The sequence below is a fragment of the Pteronotus mesoamericanus genome, unplaced genomic scaffold (assembly GCF_021234165.1).
Source record: "Pteronotus mesoamericanus isolate MK-2021 breed Mesoamerican mustached bat unplaced genomic scaffold, CSHL_Meso_final scaffold_99, whole genome shotgun sequence".
Taxonomy (NCBI): Eukaryota; Metazoa; Chordata; class Mammalia; order Chiroptera; family Mormoopidae; genus Pteronotus; species Pteronotus mesoamericanus.
The window spans coordinates 2,158,424-2,182,585 of record NW_026555330.1 but is presented as its reverse complement, the minus strand read 5'-3'; positions in this window follow the sequence as shown (position 1 = coordinate 2,182,585).

Here is a 24,162-nt window from a genome sequence, read left to right as displayed (position 1 = left end):
GAGACCTCAGGCCCCAGGAACTTCTCAGGGTTTACATGTAAGAGAATACATTCGGCTTCTGTGTCCACAAGAGCTAACACTCACTGAACATTTGCAGGGCACCAATGGATAGCCAATTTGACTTGCGGCCTCTGTCCCTGCCCTTCCCCTGCAGACGGGGCCTTGGCCTGTCCCCTAGCCAAAAGTCCAAAGGATATCTCCTCCCGCGTCCAGGGAGGTTGGGTGCAGCCAGATGACCTTCCAGCTGGACTGCAAGGGCTTCTCGGGGCTCTCGAGGTGCACTCCCAGATTTCACCATCAGTTTCTTCTTCTTCTGGGGCCACAGGAAGCATTGGTTAGCTCGCAGCTGCTTCCATAGCTCTAACAGGTACACATTTGGCTTCCTGTCAATTTTAGTGCGATTGACTCCAGCCCCTAAAAGATCTGACCATATTTGTGATCTGGTCACCCGGAGAGGGATGCTGTTCAGCCGAGGAACAACAGAACTCTGAGAACCAGAAAGGGCACCTTTTGTTGGCAGCAAGACTCCGCCTCTCCCAGACTGGCCACCATTGCTGTGATGTCATTTCTGCGACGACGAACAACGTAGGGCACGAAACTCGCCATCAGAGAGCCAAAGGAGGCGGGGGAGCGTGCTGGAGCACAAGATCCCACATTCCATCCATGAAACATTCATCATCAGGTTCCTGTGTACTGGGATTGAACATCGCCTGGCACACGCCCAACTCCAGCAGGATTTCCACTAAGTCCGTAAAGGACTGCCACTGGCTCACTGTGTCCCACATGCCACCCACATTTGCGCAGACAGTACGGATAGCCACCATTACCCACTCCATCATAGAATGGGAGCTCTGCCTCTGACTGCGTCTCTGGCTATTCTGCAGCTGCTGGCGCAGAGAGGGGTGTGTTGTGAGGGATGCAAACTTTTCCATCTCTGATCAGTACACATGACACTATCCACCCCCAGGTCCCACAGGCGCCAGAGCCATGCAGCTAAGGGTTCCCCTGGTTGCTGGCAAAACTGATTTGTGAGATGGACCAGTTCGGCCGGTGTGTGGGACCCCTAAGTGGAATGCTCTGTCATCTGCAGGGGACCGGCTGGCTGACCGCCAGGTGCCACAGATTGCAGCGACTTCATCTTCTGTACCACCGCAGAGCAGGCTTTCCGGGAACTCAGTTCCGTCAACGTCATCTTCCTCCGACTCTGACTCCTCGGTGGCTGCGGGTGATGGAGAGTCGCGACGATGCTCCGCCATTCACAGAGCTTCTTCCAGGGCACCAGTTCTGGTTTCCAGGGCTTCCTCTCATCCTTGGAGCTCGTGTAGTTTCGCTGTGTCAGGAAGTGGGGTCTCCATCTCAGCTCGCAAAGCTGAAAGAAACACCCAGCCCACGGCCCCACAGCCACAGGGGTGCTAGGTCGCTCCAGGGTCTCCCCAACTTCCCCTAGGGCTTTCTCCACAGTGTCAGGTGCACCCCATGATGCCAAGAGGCTTACCACCAGGTGCCATGTCCCCGTAGCAGGCCACCCCTCAAGACTGCCCTCAGGAGAGCCAGGGGACTCGTCCATTTCCGGACCATGAGAATTCTGACTGCACCAATTGTGTTGTGACCATTCAGGGCCAGACAGGTTCATGGGATTCGTGCACATGGACGATCATTCCTGGAGCCCTCGGGATGTCTGACATGCCCCTAGTCAAGGGTGGACAACCCACGCACGCTGCAAGCTGCATGTCACACTGCGTGTCACCTGTCCCCTCTGCGTGGCACCCAGTGTGGGCCCTTCCATTCCCCCTCCGTGTCTATGTCTGCCCCCACTAAGAGGCCCCTACCTTCTGAAGTACTAGAAGGAGCAAGGCCAGCTGCAGGCCACATGGTGAGGTAACACAGCAGGAGCAGCGCAGGCAAGCCCACTGCATGTTATGGGAACCGTTTATCGGACCCAGACTCAAGGCTGTGAGGCCCAGTCTGAAGGCTACGAGAACGCCACTTTCTCAGACCCCTTCAAGGCTGTGAGACACTGTTTCCCTTAGTTACCCAGACACCTGGGTGAGGAAGCCAGACTGCCTCCACTTATCCTTCAAAAACTCTATCAGAGTAATTTTCCATTTATGAAAGTAGAAAATCGGTTAACTAACTCAATGATACCGAAAAAGCACTTGGTAGAACTCATCACAGTTTATATTAAAAACTTTTAGAAAGTAAGAAAAGAACTTTTTAATTTGGTGAAATTTATGTACCCATATCTTAATATTACATATACCAAATATATACTCTATAGTATATTAGTATAAAATGTTAATGTTATACTTAATTGAGTAACTTCAGCTACATTTTCTTTAACATCAGGAATAAGACCAGAGGCCCATTATAACCATTGTTTGACATAGAACTGGAGGCCCTCACTGACCCTTTAAAGAAAGAAAAAGGAAGAACAGGTACAGATTGGAAGGGAAAAAATGAAACCACCACACTGTGTAGATGACTGGATTTCCTACAGAGAAAAAGCAACAGAATCAGCAAACATGAAAACTGCCAAGAGAATTCAGCAAGGTTGTCAGAGACAAGATCACTGCATAACAACAAGGAGCAATTTTGGTCACCATCATCATCAGAAGAAAAAAATAACAAGGAAGCCTTTTGGTTCGGGAGCAGGGGAGCACCTCGCTCAGCACCACAATTATAGGGCGACCTGAAATGAGATAGCATCGACTCTGGCCGGTGGTCCTGGGGTCAAGCCAACAGCTGGCCAAGAAGTGTGGCATGAAGGGCTGGGGTATGGAGTAGTTGCTGGAGGAAACTATGGGGCCAAGAGAAAAGTTTAAGATGAAAGACGTACATGCTCATAAGAATGATCTAATAGAGACAGATTAATGATGAGGAAGAAAGAGAAAAGTTACAACTAAGGGTCCAAGATGAGGGGGACCGGGATCCTGGCCCACGTGGTGAGGCCGGGCTCCTATGGCAGGACACACCTTCGGTTCTTATAGGGGGAAGGGGGAGAGGGTGTTGAAAACTGGGTGGTGGAGAGAGGACAGAGTTTGTTTCTCAAGACTTCCACGTGTTCAATAAAACATGAAGCGAGGTCATCAGCTAAAAGTTGGGATGAGGAAGGGCTGGGGAGAGATGAGGGAGTATCGCGGGCAGAAAATGAGGCATGAAATGGTTCTAAGCAATAACGTGCCCACTCAGTCTGGCTTTTTACCCCAGAGCCTGGTCCTAGCAAGTGCTCTGTAAGGGCGTGTTGAATGACCAACAAAGTGGGGTTGGACCATGGGCGCCAGCGTGGCGACCGGGGCTGGGTGGCATGTTCAGGCACGGAGTTTGGGCCTGGGTGATGGAAAATCAAAACATGCTAGATTTGGGAGTCAGACCTCCGCAGAGATTTGGCTCCATCCTGTCCCTGCTGTGGGTTCCTGTGAACTTTCTGAGCTTTAGTTTTTCTTATATGGAAAATGGGGAGAATGGCGCCCGCTGCCTTCCCTTCGCAGAACCAATGTGAAAATGGTGTGGGTTACATTCCACTTGCCACTCCCCCTCTTCAGATCCTTTCTCAGCCTTTCTTGCCCTGCTCTGTCTCCCAGGAGGCTGACCTCAACGGAATGCAATTCCTGGATCCTTTGCCCTCTGGCTTCCCTCTGGGCTCAGCCAGGGGTGGGGGGAGAGTAGAAGGAGAGACAGAGCGTTTCACGCCACCATCCCCTCCCAGCCTTCCTGTGATTCTGGCAACACCACACCCCCCTACAGCCACAGCTCCTGAGAGGCACCCCGTGTCTGTGTCCGCGGCTCTAGCGCTCACGGACTCAGAGAACAACACCCTCCCCTCTTCTCACCCCTCCAGGCCTAAAGGTGGTAGCAGCTCTTCCTGCTGCTGGTCCTGGGGTGTTTCCTGTGACCCTTCATGTAAATAATCACTTCATGAACCTGCTGTCAGTCTCTTTTGAGGTCTCCATGATAAGTTGGAAAAGAAATAAAGGCATGTATTTTATTTAAGGAATCTAACATTGGAGGAACTTCAGTACTGACAGCTCTACCTGAGTATCTAGGTAGGCAAAGGTGGACCCAGAGACTTAAATCCTCCTCATGGAAAGCAAAAAGTCAACGGATCTTATTCTGGATTTATAAAGGGAGAAATGGTGGTAGAAGCAGATTAGAGAGCCAGAAGAAAACACAGCTAGAAAAGTAGGTATCCCCAGGAAGTGTCAACGGAGGTGGGAAGCATATTGCTTTTCATCTCTTTTGAATCTCTCCTTCCTATTTTAGCCACATCCACATATTTGATTTTTACAAAATAGCAAAAAGAAAACTCCCAAAAACAAACAAACAAACAAACAAAAAATACCAACAAAGTAAAAGAAAACTGTGGCCTCGCCACCTGCTTTGCTCTCTTCCCCCTGGGGAGACCCTTCTTCAATATCTCCATACACGGGGGCTATTTTGGAAAGCCAAGGCTGCGAGTTACAAACTCAGCTCTCACTCAGCTCAGCATTTCCAGTCTCCTCTTCTGTCCCTTTATGGCTTTATCTTTATGCATGTTTATTTCCACAATCAGATTGCAGGTTCCTGTGAGGACACCTCAGTGGCTCACTTTCAATGATTTGACAATAACCTGGCACCTGCAGATGCTCAAGGAATATTTGCTTCATAAACACAGATCTTATTATCCCTCTGGAGGGCAGTTTTGCTCAGCCTCTCAATCATCAGCTCTGTCCCAGACCTTGGAAACCTGTGCAGAGAGATCCTCTTCAGGGTCACTTGAAAGCAGAATGCCCAGTATACATTTGGATTTCCATTACACATTTAAGAAAGTGATACTAGAAAATGCTATTGGAAACGCCTGAGAGGACCTCTCCCCTTTACTTAAACATAAGGTTTTTATCCCTGTGTGTATGCTCTGCTTCACTCATTCATCCATCAGTTTGTCCTCAGTGTGTTCTATTATGTGCAAATAGGAGATAACAACCTGCCCTCAGATGTGGAAGGCAAGGGTATTACATAAATACAGAATTTATACAGTAAAAGCTTTAGAGGGTATGCCAGTGCCTCTGCCTTGATAAAATTCATGGGTTTGCTGAAAACTTAGCTGGAAATAATCATGTTCCTCATTGCTTAATGCGGCTATCTCCGAGATTTCTTTCCTGCATTTCTGATTTACGCTAACTTGACGACAGTTCCTGGAATTCTGCCTCTAAGTTCCCTGCCAGGCCCAACCTCTCCTTTACGTAGTTAACAATCTGTGAACAATGGCCCGGTCACTCCTTTAAGAAAAGAATCCTTTGTGAAGGCCTGCGGGCCTTTGAGGAAGAAGACGATCGTTGGCCGCACAGTCTGTTTGGCATTAAAAGAGGCCCTGAAGCACCTGGTTTTGGAGCAGGACATCCTGCGGCCCCCACCTGGGCGGGCTTCTGTGCCTGGGTTCCCGGCACGCAGGCCCTCCGATTCTCAGGCCATTTGGAGTCTCCCAGGAACCAGGTCAGGACCGTGGAGGAGGAACCGAACAAATGATCTGCTCAGGGTCCTCCTCGTGGACCTGGGCTCATTCCGGGCACCCTATTATTCGAAAGATATTTATTAAGAAGTCAGGCCTTGAGAAAACTCCAGAGCTGACCTTGCTTTCTGATCATTTCCCAAGATGTGAACTCTGCTGTTGAAAGCCTAGCTTGGCATAGACATAGAAACCCATCACTGGACTCTCTGTGTCCCAAGCAATAACTGGAGTAAGAATAAGGTTCAGAAGCAGTTCATTCATTCGTAAGAGAGAATGAATGATTCTGTTTGTAAAGGTCAGGAAAAGTGGGGGCGATCAGGTCTGCCCAGGGTTTTGTTGAATACGTAAGGAGGAAGAAGATTCTAAACAGACTGTAAAAAGGGAAACATTTATGATCACATGGAATTTTAAGGACTATCTATTGTCTACCATAAGATTGACATGTATACCTGCATCTGTGTCCATTTTATTTTATTTTTAAATCTCCTTGTAAGGTAGAGCAAGTATCCCTTAGGAAAACTGACATTGTTCTCATATTGAGTTTTTCATCATTAATAAGATCCACTCATTTGGATCTTACTGTCTTTTAGTAAAATTTTATGTTTTTTTCCACAAAGATCTTACATATGTTTGGATACCTTCTGTTTTAAATAGTTGTTGTTATTGTTGTTGCTATTACAGATATTAACTTAAAAAATATTATTTCTATTTGGGCTGGATAGAAAAACACAATAGACTTTTGTATATTAATCTCATGTCAAATCACCTTGCTAAATTTTCTTTGTTCTAGTAACTAGTAAATTATTATCCATTTTCCACGTAGACAATTATCTCAACTGCAAATAATGACCAATTTGTTTCTTCCTTTAAAATTCGCATACCTTCTATTTATTTTTCTTATACTGTCTCACTGATTATGACTACCAAGGTGACAATGAATCAAATGAGTATGAGCAGGCACCTCTATTTATTCCTGAGTGTAACGGGTCCCGTTCACTCTCTCCCACCCCCACACCTCCCTCCCTGGACACTGTTCTTGCTGAGACCACCAATGACCTATTACTAAATTCAAAAGACATTTTTAAATGATTGTTTGAGTTCAGTTGCATTGACCTCATTGATCACATCTGTAGTCTTGGACTGCTTCTTCTCAGGTATTGTTTTTCTCAACATCGATCTGTCCTCGAAATGTTGAAATTCCCCAGAGCTTCACCCCTAGGTCTCTTCTTTCACTCTACGCTCTTTTCAATTGAACTCACCCATTCCTTGTCTTCATGTGCCCTCTGAATGATACATACACAAACACACACACCTGCCAACTTGATATTTTACTTAGCTGTCACATAGGCATCTCAAGCTGAACCTGTTCAAAACTAAACTCATCTTCCCTCCTCCCGTGTAATCTTCTCGTAGTTTTCCCATCTCAGCAAATGGCACCTTCAACCACCCTGTTACTTAAAACAGGAATCTGGGAGTCATCTAGGCTCCTCCCTCTTTTTCATCTCCCACATACAATCTATAACCGGGTATTATTTTCTCTAACTCCTAAAAATACAGTAGTCCCTCCCTTATCTACAGTTTTGGTTTCAGTGACCCATGGTCAACGGCGGCCCAAAAATATTAAATGGGAAATTCCAGAAATAAGCAATTCATAAGTTTTGAATTGCATGCCATCTGAGGAGTGTGAGGAGATCGCACATCATGGTGCTCCGTCCCACCCAGAAAGCGAACCATCCCTTTGTCCAGCGTATCTGTGCTGGGTACCCTGCCCCTGCCAGCCACTTAGCAGCCTCTCAGCTGTCAGATCAGTTGTTGTGGTAGCACAGTGCTTGTGGTCAAGTCACCCTTATTTTACTTACTCGTGGCCCAAAGCACAAGAAGTAACGCTGGCAATCCGACGTGCCAAAGAGAGGCTGTAAAGTGCGTCCTTTGAGTGAAAAGGTGGGTACAGCACAATAAGATATTTTGAGAGGAAGAGACCATGTTCACATAACTTTGATTATAGTATATTGTTATAATGATTCTGTTTTATTATTAGTCACTGTTAATCTCTTACCGTGCCTCACTTATAAATTAAACTTTATCATAGGTACATATAGGAAAAAATATAGTATACAAGGTCTGTCCAGAAGTCATCCAGCCATGTAACATGAAAAATAGAGATATTTATTGAAGAAGATTGTACATAACAAGAAACATTGTACATAAGACACTGATGCCTCATTCCCTTTCAAAGTAATCATCTTGGAACCTCACGCAGTTCTCCCAATCACTATCAGCTACACCGTTGTATTTTCCTGAATCTCATCAATTCCCTTTCAAATGTGATTTTAGTTTTGGGAAAATCCAGAAGTCACAGGGCACCAAATCTGGGCTGTAGGTGGGCTGAGTCACCTGGGTGATTTGATGTTTTGCCAAAACTCTCTGTCTGAGACATGAGGCACGAGCAGGCATGTTGTCGTGATGAAGCTGCCAATCACCAGTTGCCCATAGCTACGGCCTCCTGAATCACCTGAGTAGCTTCGGCAAAGGAATATTCAAGCTTAACAGAAAATTTGATGAGCTTTACTCACTCAGCCACTTTGAATGCAACAGCCACACAGTACACATGCTCACTCAATGGTGTCTACCACCCCCACTGACTAGTACAGTGAAGACATCATTGTTCACACACATGCATGTGCATTCCAGTCCACTCTCCTTGGCTGCCAGGTTACATCGATGTCGCACAAACTGTTCTCGTTACATTAACGATGGCTGGACATTTTCCGGACAGACCTCGTATATAGGATTCAATACTTTCTGCAGTTTTGGCATATCCTGAGGGTCTTGGAACGTATCTCTGGTGGCTAAGAGGGGGCTACTATATCTCAGATATTTCTTTTCTCCTTCTTATCTTTTTAGTGTAAACTACCATCCTTTCTTGCCTGACCTACATCAATAGTCTTCTAACTGGCGTCCTTAAACTGTTGTTCCTTTACAATCCCTTTGACGAAGTGATATTTAGAAATGTAAACAAGATCTTGTTCCTTTTTGGTGTCCCTTCAGTGACCTCACATTGCACTGTGAGAACAATCCAAACTTTGGCATGGCCTGCAAGGGCCTGAACGCTCCCGGCTTCTTTCCTCTCCAGCTTACCTGGTACGGCTGGTCTCGTCATTCGCTGGCCTGCAGGCCCTTGGACCTTCCTGCAGTCCTCCACGGGGCTGTTTTCCCTGCCTACGACCTTTTCTCTTATAAACTCAAAGAGGGCAGGGACTATATTTTCCTTTTTCTCAACTTATTGTAATATCCATCACAATATTTACTACTGTAATTCAGGGATGTATAAATAGTCAATAAAAATTTGCTATATAAATGAATGAATGAACGATATTTTCTTTATTTACCGTGTTCTTGTCTCACTTCTTACCTGGTTAAATCTTATTTATCTTTTAGGCTTCATATCACTTTAAATATTTCCTCCTCAAAAAAGTCTTCTGATGACCACCCACTCCCTTACCTTTTGTTCTTTAGGCAACAGCCCTCACTGTCGGGCTGGTGGGGTGGGTACTGACCCGGGCTGGATCAACTCTACAGCACCCATTTCTCTGGTCACTCTGGGTCCTCTTCCCAGGTTTTCCTGCCTGGCAGTGGTAAGGAAGGTTCCCTTGCCCTTGGGTCCGAGAGCTCCTTAGCTGTAAATCTTGTTCTCTGATGTGTGGAGAAAGCCCGTGTGGAGTGGGAGAGAATGGTGTTAACTCGGAGAGACGTGGCGAAGAGAAAAAGGAGGAGGGACAGAGAGCTGTGATGTGTGCCAGTCTATGGCCTCATCATCCCTCCTCGAAGTTTCTCCAAGCCTGTCAGCTCTTCCTTGCTTCCGTGAATCACCCCAATATCTTTTCAATCAATCCCTCCTTTTTGCTTAAACTACTTCACATTGGGTTTCTGTTATTTGTGATTGAGAGGCTCCTGAGTAAGTACGCATTCCTTGACCTCCTCATCTAAATTTGGTTCTCCTGTTATACTCTTTAAAACCCCCTAGGCTTTTCCTTCCTAACACTGATCAGAATTTATAAGTATGAAAGAAATTGTATGTTTATTTGTTTAGTGTCTGTCTTCCCATAGGGGATAGAAAGCAGGTTTATGTTGTTCATTACATTTTATCCAACACACAGTGCGATGCTTTACCCATAGCAAGCACTGAATAAATATTTGTTGAATTGACGGCTGCATAAATGACCCTGTGGTTGACTAGATAGGAAGGGAGGTCAGAAAGAGAGGAGTCTTAGGATGGTTCTACATTTTCTGGCTTTGCCAGGAGGGTGGAGGATGATAGCATTGACTCTTATTGGGAGCGTATGAAGAAGAGTCAGTGTAAGGAGGAAGAACATGAGTTAAGTTTTGGACATGAGTTCAGGGCACCCATGTACCCGTGGAGCTTTCTAGCACTATGGGGTCTGCCTCCAGCTTAAAAGGGAGGACATATTAGAGATCTGCATTGAGAGCCATTGGAAGTTTTGAGTCCTCTGGGGAGCACGAAATGTGGAGGAGACCTGATGATGGAGGAGAGGCCCCAAGAAACTGCCCTGGAGGATGGCCTAGACCCAGAGCTGGCCAGTGGTCTTCAGTCCTGCTTGCTGCCTGGCTTCCAATGGGGTCGCAAGAGCCACTGGCCAAGAGGTCTAGCACTAGGCTGGGGGAGTCTCTGGGAAGAAGGAGGTATGACACTGAGCCCAGCATCCTTGACCTCTTTGGCAGATCGGCACCCCCAGAGCAAGGCAGAGCCCCTCTCTTATAGTCTCTGTCCCTCTGCTCAGATGGGTGCATTCTCCGCGCAGGACTGCCTGAAGGCATCTGGCATGCGCCAAAATGTTTAAAACTTTTCCATATGCGATCTCATTAAAGCTTCAACCTTCTGGGGTAGAAAGTATTGCGCCCATTTTGCAGAAGAACAATCAGGATCAGGGGCTGAGAAGGTACAAAACTTGCCCCGATCCAACATCTTGGGCAAGCTCGGGCCAGAACTCCAGCGCTGTGGGTTCCCCACATTCCAGGCCCCCTTTCTATCACAGGTTTGTGCCCTGTGGAGAGGGAGGGCCAGTCTGTCACACAGGAGCTGTGGGAACAAAAGGTCCAGAGGGCAAAGTCAGTGGCCTGAACGTTAACTGATTGCCAACCCTTGCCAAATCCACTTTTCAGAGGAGCGTGACGTCAAGGTCTGCAAATTCATCTCACACTGGCCTCCCTCCCTTTGGTGCTACCGGTTGGTCTGTGTGATAGCTGCAAGTGGCCCGGCCCAGGCTTCAGGGCTGGCCCTGGCTGCCTTGCCTTCTGTGTGCCTCCCCAGGCTCCCCTTGGCCTTTTGGCCAAGCGGCACCTCGAGGGTTCTGCTCGGCTCCCCCTGCAAAGTCATGGCAAATGGACGCCCAGCACTGTGAGTGGAGCTGCACTCAGGATCCTTTGCCCAGTTCTGGGAGTAGAATCATTCATCTGAAGTAAAGCTTCTGAAAATACGAAAGTGACATACCAAAAAAAAAAAAAAATCTCCTTAAAAGAAAAGACAAATTTTTGGAAAAAATGGCTATGCTTTCAAGTACTTTTTGGATGTCATTGCTGATCTAAAGCCACTGTGTTTATTTAGAGCCATAAAATATAACCCAGTTTAATCTAAAAATTTATTGCATCTGGTACAGATGGAGACAAGCAGGCCTGGGGAAAGATTGAAAAACACAGTAGAGAAAAGGGGATTCCCATATTTCTCTTCGAGTTTTCCAAGAAAACGGAAGTTATTCTCAGAAAAGAAAAATCCCCTCGGCTTTTATTGTGACCCCACTTTTATTGTGATTCAGAACACTATACTCACAAAAGCCTCTCTCCTAGTCAATACCTACCATCCATTTCCACCCCGGAAGAAATATGATATTATCCACATGCCCTCCTCCCTCCTGAAACCGGAGCTCATTGGGCCACAGTGGGGAGGGGCTCACTGTTTGTCTAGGGCAACCACACTCAGACCAATGTGTCTTCCAGAGACGATGAGGGTTGAATCCTGGACTGGAGTCACGATTGAAGTTTCTAAGGCACACATACAGATACATTTCCTAGGAGATGCTCATAGCCATTTTATAGATTCATAATTTAATAAAGATTTATTCGGTTCTTTCCAGAGTAGAAGTCTAACTAAGGGATGGAGGTATAAAGGTGAACACGAAGGATCCCAAGGTAACCCAGTGGGAGATACCAACAAGCACATCAGCAAAGCTAGGGGTGTGCACAGGAGGCCCCACCTGCAGGTGAACTTGGGGGTGGGATGGGGGACAGTCAGGGAAGAATTCCTGGAGAAGGAGCTGCGTTCCATCGGGCCAAAAGCAATTAGCCAAGCAGAGTGAGGAAGGAGGGTAATGATGAAGGGTTTGGATTGTTGGATTTTTATCTTATAAACCAGGAGTCAGTAAATGTTGTTTGTAAAGGGACAAATAATACATATTTCACATTTTGAGGTCTCAGTCACAACTACTCCCCTCTGCTACTGTAGCATAAAAACAGCCATAAAATAATATGTAAATAAATGAGCATGGCTATGTTCTAAGAAAACTTTATTTAACAAAACAGATAGTAGGCTGGATTGGCCCGTGCCTCCAGACTTCTGCGGTAAACCATAACCACCCTGAAGCAGGCAGACCAACTCATCCCAATTTGCCCGGAACTTCCCCAATTTTAGCACTGAAATCTCACTTCCGGGGAAACCCCTCAGTCCCAGGTAAACCAGGTAAACCAGGTTGGTCACCCTACATAGGAAGATTGTTTAAAAATAGAGTGTCGGTGATGGGCACTATCTGTAGGCAAGTGAGGGATCAGATTAGTATGTTAGGTGGCTTATCAAGACCGCCCACCCTGACGGCAGGAGAGCATGGTCAAAGGGGCTTTGAGAGGACAGATTCAGCCCAGCTGCCACACCTGGCCTGAGACTAGACATTCACTAGTTTATACAAATGATTTTTCTCTGAATAATCATTTCCACTAGAGAGAGAGGAGGGTCCATAGAATCCAAGTGATGGGACACTTGACCAGAGCATAGGAGGAGGGGGATCAGAGAGAAGCCACCTCCATCCCACCTCCCTCTAGAGACCAAGGCTGATCAGGCCAAGAAAAGGCGGGGCGGGGGGCAGGGTAGGGGAGTGGGCCTTACTGTTCATCTAGAGCCACCACACCCAAACCAATGCTCCTTCCAGAACTAAAGAGGGGAGTGAGCCCTGAGCTGGAGTCGCAATTTACGTTTCCAGCTAAGGTACACATACAGATAAAGAAAATAAGCCATGGGGAAGATAAACTTTGGGGCACAGATGTCAGTTTTTGGAAGCTTTTCATGGTCAGCCTTATCAACAATAGCTCTAAAAAGCCAGGTCTGAAGTTTTCCTTTCTGAAGCAACAGGTGTTTGACTTCTGTTCAGAAATGGCATGTCGTTGACTTGGGCAAACAAAGAGTTTTCACTAAAAGGACTAATAGTACTCTCTTTACTTGGCTTAATCTGTTCCTTCTTAACTTAACTTCACAGCCATGGGGGAACTTTCCACTTAATTGCAAATAGTGCTTCGTATCTTCTGGACTGTTTGTTTCTAAGACAGGTGTGTCTGCTTCTAAGTCAGTCTATGAAAACCCAGCCTCACAGTACAGATAACTTGAATTATGTACAAATCTTAATGTTTAAAATAGGTGGCTGAGGTACACGGGTGAGTTTATGAACCATGAACCCTTTAACTGCTTGGCCAGCATTCTTTAGCTATTGCCAATGAAGAACCATCAGAAATAAAAATAAAATATGGGGATGTAAAGTACAGCACAGGAAACATAGTCAATAGTATTTTGATAACCATGTACAGCGCTAGGTGGGAACTGGAAATATCAGGGGCGACACTTTGTAAAGTATACGGTTGTCTAACCACTATGCTGTACCCCTGAAACCAATAGAAATTAATATTGAATTTAAACTGTAATTGAAAAAAGAAATAAAAGTAAAATATATTTTAAACCATGGGGAAATAAGCACCCTTATAGTACTAGGCAACAGAGCTTGTAGCTAAAAGCAAGGACTCCCAAATCAAACTGCCTCAGTTGGACACACAACCTTGCTTCTCACTAGCTGTGTGGCTTGGGACACGGCAATTCATCTCCCCAAGCCTCAGTTTCCTCATCTGTAAACTAGGTTTACCAACAATACTTCCTCCATAAGATTGTTGTGAGGATAAAATATATATATGCTTCACATAGTAAACACATAATAAATACAAGCTCTATTATTACTTCTACTGGACAAGTCATTCTATCTCAATGGACCTAAGTTTTCTCATTAGTGAAACGAGGGAATTGACTTCCTTCTTTCTCTTAGACTACTCTCTACCTGATGTAGAAAAATCAGAAAGAAGGGAACGCAGGACTTTGAGCACGCAAGAACATCACTCCCCAGGACAGCCCTCTGAGAAGGAGCAATGTATTAGAAGGCTGTATATGCAAGGACAGGGCCTTTATTTGATAATAAATGAAAAAGAAAAACAGGGGAGATAGTGTGGCAATATACTACATAATGCCTCACCAGGGGATGAACATCGGTGGTATTTTCCTACATTTAAAAGCCACTCAGAAGCTAAGATAATAGACACGATCGGGAGGTACTGTGCTCTGAACTCTTTGCTGGAAATCTCTTTCATCTGGTATGTGTTTAATCTACTCCACTGTAGAGCATGAGTGTATTGGCAAAGGCAGTAATACACTGGAACTCATTTTCACCATCAAAGGGGAATGGGTTGGTGCTGTCAACATGAGAGGGACTTGGGAGAAAAGGGCCACATCATCTCCTAAGGGATAACCATAAAGGACAGGCCTGCTTGCTGCGCAGTATCCTAAACAGTGTTGACTTTCAAAATGGAATTCTACAGCCACAAATTACACCCATAAAGAAGAAATTAGTATGAGTGTTGTTGCTGGTATTAATTTATTCCAGGTATTACTGAATACCTTCAGGTACTATGGTAAATACTGAGGAGACTGAAGTGTTTTTACTTATTTTATTTGTTAGAAAGATTTTATGTATTTATTTTTAGAGACCTGGGAAGTGAGGAAGAGAAACATCGATCAGTTGTCTCTCATATATGCCCCTAACCAGGGACCCAGCCTACAACTCAGGCATGTGCCCTGACCAGGAATCCAACTGGAGACTTTTCACTTTGTGGAATGACACCCGACCCACTGAGCCACACCAGTGGGAAGTACAGATGAGATGTACAGGTAAGAAGGAGGTTCTTTTTCATTCTGAAGAAATAGAGTGTCTATACGAGGTCATAGTGGAATCTTGGAACAATGCAGCACTTCTCTAACAATGAATTTAAATTACAGAATAAAGGGAGGGAGGTAGAGGCTGGAGAGGTAGAGAGAGGTCCAAGTCATGCTGGACCTTGAATGAGAACAGCCTTGTATAAGGGTCTTGTTAATGAGCTTGGATGCTGTCTTGTAAGCGACAAGGACATCACAGAGAAATTTGAGTCAAGGGAATGCCATGGTCTGAATTACCATTTGGACCTGTGCCATTATAAAATTAAAGCTGAAAACAGAGAGATCAGTGGCAGATACCTTTTTCAAAAATTTTTGTTGATTGATTTTAGAGAGAGAGAGCAGAAGGGAGAGAGAGAAAGAAACATCTATTTGTTGTTCTACTTATTTATGCATTCATTGGTTGCTACTTGTATGTGTCCTCACCGGGGATCATACCTGCAACCTTGGAGTATCAGGATAACACTCTAACCAGCTGAGCTACCTGGCCAGGGCAGTAGCAGATATCTTATAAAGAGATAAGAAACTAAGAGCGGCATGAGGATGGAGAAGGGGAAGAGAATTTGAGTTATCATAGACAGTAGAATGATTTTGCTATGGGTTGAATATAGGAAATGAGCAAAGGGGCCTAATGCGACTGCTAATGATAACATAATAGATAATGCTGGCAGTTGACAAAGAGGAGATGAGACAGCCTAGGGCGAGTAGATGGGGAAAGACAACAGGAGGTGGAGGAGTGGCTGAGGGTAAACCAAGAAGAGAGTAGAGGAGAAATATCCAGAGAAGTAAGAAACAGAGCACGAGAGTGGTCAGGAACAATCAGGAAAGGCAAAGGTTTCAAGTAGGAAGCCAACAGTGTCTAAGTGCTGGACTTAGTGATGTTCTGGGGATGGATAGAGACTAGATACTTCAAAGGAAGAGGGGAATGGGGCTCTCCAGCCACATTCTTTCTGAGAAGTGGAATGGGGTGGGGAGCCCCAGGGCCACAGACAAAGGAGAAGAGCCTGGGAACAGGGCTGCAGGCCTCTGAAAACACCTGCCAGCAGATGAAGGTCCAGAAAGACAGTTTTGATCTGGTCCAGAGTAGTGTCAATGGAGTGGTAGGGACATAAGCCAGATTGCAGCGAGCTGAGTGGTGAGTGGGGGTGAGGACGTAGAGACAGAACATAGGCTGTTCTCAGGAGGCTTGGCTGTGAAGGAAGGAACAGACTTAAAAGATACTGGGTAAAGAGAGAATTTTTTAAAAGAATTTTAAAATGGTTTTCATTGGCAAAAGAAACACCGAGAAACCTAAGCACATTTATATGAAGAGGAGAGGAGCCATCAGAGCGGGAGAAGCTGAAGAGAGAGGCCGGACGTGAGGGACCCTCTCTGGCGGTGGCCACGCTGCCCCTGGAAGGCGCAGGCCCACTGTCACGGTCCGAGCGGGCCCACCGTCCGCGGTGCTGGGGGAAGGGCCCTTCCCTCCACCGGCCTAGGTGAACCTCGTGATTCCTTCTGACTTAGATTCTTCAATGTGACAATGACTTACTGATCTTTTTGTATTTGTACCGTCATGCACTGACCCAGGTAGGATATTCAGAGACTGAAACTGCGTCATGGAATCGATCATCCAGTTCCGCTGTGGGGCTGCCTGGCCCCGTGGCCACCCCCAGCCCCCTCTGATTCCGAGATCACAATGAATTAATTCAGGATAGAGGTCATTATCAGGACAGCCATCTCCTTCGCCACCTTCCCCCATCTACCTTGGCAAGGCCACTTCTCTCCAACTTCTAAAGCAATTCTTGGCTTCACAATCTGCCATTTTAATTCAACTCAACTCCATTGAATCAATCAAACATCCACTGAGTGTGTACTGTTTGCCAAGGTTGTGCGATGACAGGAACAGGCTTCCTGTCCCAAGAAATGCAATTCTTCTCGAGTCTTTTCTTTTCTTTTTTTTTTTTTTTATGAACTGGAGATAAATAGAAATGGTCATAACTCAGTCAGGGAAGTGTTTATCCAACTGTGTTTGCAGAGCCCTCGGGTTCTGTGGAAGTGTTCCCCGACCCAGGGGTGGTGGAGATGGCGGAAGGTGAGGTTCCAGGCCTCCCCATCCAGGCTTCAACTCAAGTATCTCTGCTCTCATTTGCTTTATATGTTCAGTGGTCACAGGTTTTTGTTTGAACCAAGAGTTCCACTACTAATGAAGCTTAAACATCCCACTGAAGTGATGTTTCTGGATCAAAATTTTAAAATGCATCGCTCTTTAAAAAAAATATTATTGTTGTTCATTTACAGTTGTCTCCATCCCCCCCCCCATGGCTCTCCCTTGCCCTGCCCACCCCCTCCCACATTCAGTACCACCATCCCCGCCCCCCACCCCCGCACCCTGTCGCCGACCCGTCGTCCTTGTCCATGCAGATCAAAAGCATTGAATAAAGAGATTCAGTTGGTCTTCCCAAACTCTATTCATCAATTAATTCTTCCGAAATACAAATATACGGCAACAGGCACTGTCCCAGCCCCATGTGGGCACAGGGAAAGCAGAGGAGAAGAAAATCTGGTCTCCATCCTCAAGGACTTCATAATCCAGTAATGGAGACAGACAGGGGAGTGATCACTCTCCTCTGTCTCTGGAGTGGTAGGTGTCATGGTCAAGGTGTGCTTTAAAGGTGGTGGAGACACAGAGGTGACAAGAATAAACACGTCTGAAAAGAGACCTATTGGAGCTGAGTCCTAAAGCTCAGTCCCAGCGAGGGAGAAAGAGGGCTGTGCACCTCTCCGTGGGGCGGAGTGGGAGGTGCAGAGGGGCAAAGGGCGGGAGGAGAGGACCGAACGCGGGTCCTCTGAATGTGTGGGGACCAGCTGAGTGCGGGACCTTGGCAGCTTCCTCCTCGAGCTGCACCTGGGCATCTAGAGGCTCTAGGTACTTCCCCAGCCCTCCGCGTGCGGCAGGGTCTCCAGCTCCGTGTCTGTCCGAGTACTGCCACCTAGTGGCCGTGCGCAGTTTCCCCGGGAAGTCTCGAATCTGGATGCAGACTGGGAGGCATCTTAGTATTATTCTTCCCATTTATGTGTGAGTTGAGGAAGCAGTGGACATGTAACAGTGACCAGAGACTTCTCCGGGAGCACGGACTTTGTGGCAGCTGGGGCTGGAATGGAACCTCGCTCTGGCGACTCCAAGGCCAGGCCAGCGTAATCTGGTTCCACTCCTGCCACACTGGCTTTGGCAGGCTTCTGCTGAAGGTCGAAGCGCTCAACTTGGTGGACGTGTTGGAGGTGTGCTTAAAACCTGCGTCCCGGGCTTTGCCATGCTGGGAACAGTTTATGTGGGAATACGTGGTTGAGCCAGAGAGAACAGAAGAGGGTACATTCTCCCCACCCTGAACACACATCCAGCCTTCAAACGGATCCTTTAGCAGTGACAAAATGTGGCTAGTGATACTCTGGGGTTGCAGAGAGGCTGGAGACTTCAGACAGAAAGGGAGACGAGGGTGCGGTTCAATCTCTAGTCGGAGCACAGGCAAGAATCGGCCAATGAATGCGTGAGTGGGTGGAACAGCAAGTCCCCTGTATGTCTCTCTCTCTCCCCACCCCCTTCCTCTCTTCTCTCTCTCTCTCTCTAAAAAAATAAAAAAAATAAAAATTCAAAGAGAAGGCGGGAGGCTCTCCAGCCCCATGCTTTCTGAGAAATGGGCGGGGCTGGGGAGCCCCAGGGCCACAGGTAATGGCGAAGAGCCTGGGGGCAGGGCTGGAGGCCTGTGAAAACACCTGCCAGCTGCTCGGTGTCCAAAACAGTACATTCAAATAGAATTTTCTGTGCGAGCTGACCATTTACATGCAACTTGTTTCAGAAGCCCACCTGGGGTTACAAAACCTCCTGCGGTTTTGTCCTTTTCTGTGACAAAGCCACACGTATGTGTGCACACACTGCATTGTGCTATATTTTGCAAATATATATACACATATATGTGCATATATACAAATAAATACATAGCTACATACATATGATTGTTTTATACCCAGCACTAAAGCAGACTATATTTTTAAGACTTCACAATAAAAACCACATGATTGACAGGGTCAAAAGACTATAGGAACTAGAAAACAAAGGAGGTGGGAGAAGAAAATCTATATACTACACCCCAGCAGGTTTGGGCAGAGAACTACAAGGTTGAGCCTAAGATTTGACCTGAGCATCCCATCAGCCTGGGGGAGAAAAAGAGTTGTCCCTGTTGAGCCCTGAATGAGCGCCAGGCATTTCATACACTATTGCGTAATGTACTCCCAGGTAGATCTCTTGACCTCCATTTTGCAGGGGAGTAAACTAGCGCTCATAGGGGTGACTGGGCTTCCCTGAGGTCATGCAGTTATTACGCGGTAGAGTCACTCTATGAAATGGTCCAGCCCTACATGATTTCCCTGGCACCCTGATTTGTTTACCTCTAAAACTCGGAGCTGTCTTGACTCCCTCTTACTTTCTTCTTAAGCATCCCCGGCATGAGGGCTCTGCCACAAAGACAGAAAGTTTTCTTGCTGGCAGTGGGAAGAGCTGGGCTTCCTGTGAGCTCATGGGAGAGCCCTGGCCAAGGTGGGCACACAGAACTCCCCTACCCACTCCCAATGGAAAAAGCTCCTTGAGTTGGGTAGCAGGGCCAAGCATCAAAGTCCTGGAACCCCTCCTTGTCCCCATCAAATGGAATGCACAGAGGGAGGGAAGGAGGAAGGGAAGAGAGATGGGGGCTGCTTCTGATTAGCTTATGTCTTCTGCCAAAGTGGGATGTCCTCTCTCCATGGACAATTAAGTGGTTCTCACGGACCTGCCATCTGGGCTCAGCAAAGTGTGAAGTGACTGTTCTCTCTCCCTACCCTACCCCACCCCGGCTCCGGGCCTTGGCCAGTGAAGTTCAGCAGACTGAGCCCTTCCCCCACGTCCAACCCTTCTTCCTTCGCCAGGAGGGCTGCTGCTAGCCCAGTCCTCCAGCCCTCCTGCTCTCAGGAGACAAAGCCAGCCCAGGAGCACACTCTTTCAGGGGTCCTCAAAACAGCCAGGAAACCTCCCCTCCCCCATCGCTGTATCAAACCTTGAGACAGGGACAGGTGACCCCAACAATGAAAGAAGTCTTGACTTTCCCAGTCACTCCCAGGGAGGTTTAGGGATGTGAAACCCTGATTCAGTCACAGTTTACAGAACAAACTCATGCCTTGCTGTTGCCATTATTGTAATTTTAAGGGGAGACTGACATGTGGGTTGTGATAGAGGCCAGCAATGGGCGGTGCTGACAGAGCCCAGCTAAGAGAGAATCATCAAGCAGGGAAGGAACGTCTGACTCACTTGTTCTGTCTTCTCTGGCCTCATCTTCCTCACCTGCAATCTGCAGGTCCACTCGTTAGCAAACATCCACTTGATTTCTTCCCTGTTTACCAGGCCCAGACCCTAAGCTGGCCCGTCTCTTGGCCAGGGAGGAGAGGCAGACAGCTAAACAGACAGCAGGCCTGTTGGATTGATGGAGAGGGTGCCACAGAAACACGGAAGCGAGATGGGAGAACAACATCCGGGGCACATCTTAAAGGGTGCAGGGGAGCTTGTCTGGCTCAGAAAGGGACAGATAAGCACCAAAACAAAACAAAACAAAACAACTACCAAGAGTTGTAACTTGTTTTACACTGTGTTTTCTACTAAAAAATCACATTTGTTCCTCAAAACAACTCTGAAGTTAGGAAGGAAAGCTCACAGCACACACCTCATAAAAGTTTTCCAAGTGACTCAGTCTCCCTTAGAGGCGAGGAAAGCGAGGCTCTGGAGGAGGTAAACCTCTGCCCAAGGTCACAGAGCAGGAAGCAGGGGGCCAGGGCTCAGGCCTGAGTGTCTCACGTGAACTCCTGAGCGCTTCCCGCCACAGGGTCCACAGACCTTGGGGTCCTCCTGAGGGTATGTAAGTTCTCTTTGAAGATTTTCAAATGCTGCGTTTATTTTGTTGATAATTTCAAAAATGAATATAGCCATATTCTGAGTCACCGTGATGGCTCCTCAGGGCCAAGTCTATAGGAGAGTTTGGTGCTCCATCTGTGTCTGTGTTTGCATACAAATCAGAGACAGCATGGAGCCCCCCTTGAATTGTTAATAAGGAAAGAAAGAGATGGAGATTTGATGCGTGAATGAAGCCTGTCACCACTGAAAGCTGAATGTCCGCTCTGAGAACGGAGGTTCACAGTAATCTGAATAGAGAAACATAGCGGAAGAAATACAATAGTATGAAAGTCATGCCCAGTGCAAAAAAAAAAGCCAACACCATAGCAGTAGTTAACATATTTATGTTGCCGGTGACAATGCATTTTTGCAAAACAACATCATTAGTCACATTAAATTAACCCAAACTGGCTTAAACAATAAAGGGATTTTTTGTTGTTATTGTTCCCAAAGCTGAAAACTCCCAAAGCATCATGACTTCAGGACCAATTTGATCAGGTCCATTTCTCTGGAACAGTCTCAGCTCTGCCTGCTTCCACGTGTCTGCTTTGACTGCAGGCTGGTTGCAAGTTGTCCACCAGCAGTAACTGGGCTGAACTCCTGCTTCTTAATTCACATCCAGGACAGAGACAAAGCACCTCTCCACACACGTGCAATCACAGTCCTGAGTTTCGCACTAACTGGACCATTCTGGAACTAACCCCTGTTGCCAAAGGGATGTCATGTTGATTGCTTGGACCTACTTATAGCAAGAAGAATGAGTTAGTCGATCCTGATGGCTGAAACCAAGTAGAGCCTGGCCTTACACAGAGCACTGCTATGCACTTGGGAAAGAAGACAAAGGATGTTGAAGAACAACTATAATGTCTGCTGCATGGGGTGAGAGCGTCCTAGAAAGGCAAGTGCCGTGGACAAAGGCCCTAAAAAAAAGAGGTGTTTATTTTTTTTAGCACATCAGAGAAATTAAGATTTGTGAGTCTGGATCCGTGCATGAGATGAAGTTGTAGGGCAATTACCTCAAATAGCATTCTAAGCCATTGTAAGAAATTGAGACTTTTTTTTTTCTAAGTGCATTGAGGAATTTTAAACAAAGGAGGGACATAATCTTTTAATACAACACTGGCTACTATGTAGAAACGGATTGGGAGGGGTAAGAAAAGAGAGTTAGGAAGCAATTGAAAATGATCCAGGCAAAACAAATTCACTATCATGCTCAGAAAGGTTGAGCATCAGGATACGTGTCCACACAGACTTGTTTACAAACATTCAAGCAGCACTATTTGTAATAGCCAAAAACTGAAGACAAACAGAACGCTCGTTAACAGGTGGATGGATCAACAAATTGAGGTATACGACTCAGCAATAAAAAGGCATGAGCCACTGATGCACCCAACAATACCGATGAATCTTAAAATAATGATGCTGATAAAAGAAGCCAAGCAAATAAAACCATGCACCCTGTACAGTTTCTCTGATAGAAAATTCTAGGAAATGCAAACTAAGGTATAGGGGCAGAGAGCATATCAGTGGTTGCTTGTTGAAGAACAAGAGGAGGGTAATGCAGGACGGAGGGATTGCCAAGGGTGTGAGAAGATTTCTGGGGATAATAGACATGTTCACTGTCTTGACTGCAGTCATGAGATAGGCCAGAATTGTCAAATTTTACACATTCAATACATGCAGCTTGTTATACATCGCCTGTAACTCCATAAAACTGCTTAGCAAAACTCAAATGTAGCCAATCTTTTCATTTCTTCATTTAAATGTTTTATCATCTTTTTATTAAATTTCTGTAAGTGGAGTACAGTACTGTAATAAAAGCACCCATGATGGAAACTAAATACTTATTTGCAGTGAAACAAGTCGTCGGTCCCGCTGACTGTGCAGTGCTGTGTGGCCCAAGGCCTGCGTGATTGACGGTTTGTTGCGGGGGAAAGTGCATGGCCTGGTGTTCTCTAGGCCAGTGCTTCTCAAAATGTAAAGTGCATCAGAATGGCTTTCAAGCTGTGCTGTCTAATGGAGGAGCCACTAGCCACAGGTGGCTATTTATATATAAATTAAAATTAAATAGAACTGAAAAGTCAGTTCATGAGTCTGGCTGGTGTTCGTGGCCAGCCACACGTGACCCCTGTCCTGGGCAGTGCAGGTGGAGAACCCTTCCATCGCGCAGAAAGCTCTGCTGGACACTGTGACCCTGGGGCCTTGCTTTTCAAGCCTGTAGTTTGTGGACCAAAACTGGCACTACCCGGCAGCTTGGTAGAAGTGCATGGTCTCCCTCGCCAGAGGGTTTTCATGCACATTAAAGTTTGAGAAACCCTGGTCTAGAGAGTCTAGAGACAGCTACACAATGGATGTTGTGGTCCAAGGGATTTAGAGTTGCATGTCAGGACAAGGGGTTTGGGTTTTTCCTCTGAGCTGCTAATGTGGAATTCAACAGTTAGGGAAAGCAATGAATCTAGGCTGGGTCCTTCCTGAGCAGGGCTGGAACACCGTGGGGGCAGGTACACAGGAAAGTAAGGTTTGCTCATAGGCAATCGATCCATCATTTAGCTAAAGTCAAGAGCAGGAGTAGCAGAACCAGAAGGAGCAGAGGATGCACCACTGTTTCACTTCCAGAGGCAGGAAAGGGGCAGGCGGGGCCCCAGCGCAGGAGGTGGACAGCCATCACTGTTGGCTGAAACACCGGTCTGCCTCTGGCTTTTTCCCTTCCGATCCCAGAGTCCCCAAATCTCAAAGCTGGAAGTGTCTTTAGCGGCAATCCCCTCACCATTTCACTCAGTGATCTCAGATATGCTAAAAATCGCACAGAACTTCCTCCCTTTGTCCCATTCACTGAGCCTCTACTATGTGTCAGGTTCTGCGCCAGGTTATAGACTTCAAACCTCCCAGGGGGCTGACCCGGAAGTGCAGAGACATGCACGCCTAGGACTTGAACGTTCTGGGTCAAGGTCAAGTCCAATCAGCACACTCCTACCGGTCTTTCTCTCCCCTGAAACCCCAAATAAATGGGTCCATTATTGTTTCCCATTTGTTGAACCACAGCCATGCATTTGCAAACCTCAAAATGGGACCTCTGTCCTGTTGGGCTTCCTCATTTCCATGTTATGTTGTTAAATGTATGGGTCCCCTGCGACTGCTGTTGGCCGCCCTGACTTCCAATCCCTCCCACTCCGCTCTCACCCCCTCCTCAGAGAGGGTTGTTTTTTGTTTCAGATCACTTTCTAGGCTGCTCTGACCTAGGTGTTCTCCCGCTCCCTTTGGTAATTGCTCTCAGGCCTATTGGGTACACTCCTTGGTGGTGGGCGTGTGTACCTTATCTACAGTGGATGTGCTTTTTACATTTGCTTGACGTTTGTTTGTTCCTGCTTTTAAATCATAAGCAAAGATGTTAAATAAAACCAGACCGGATCCTACTCT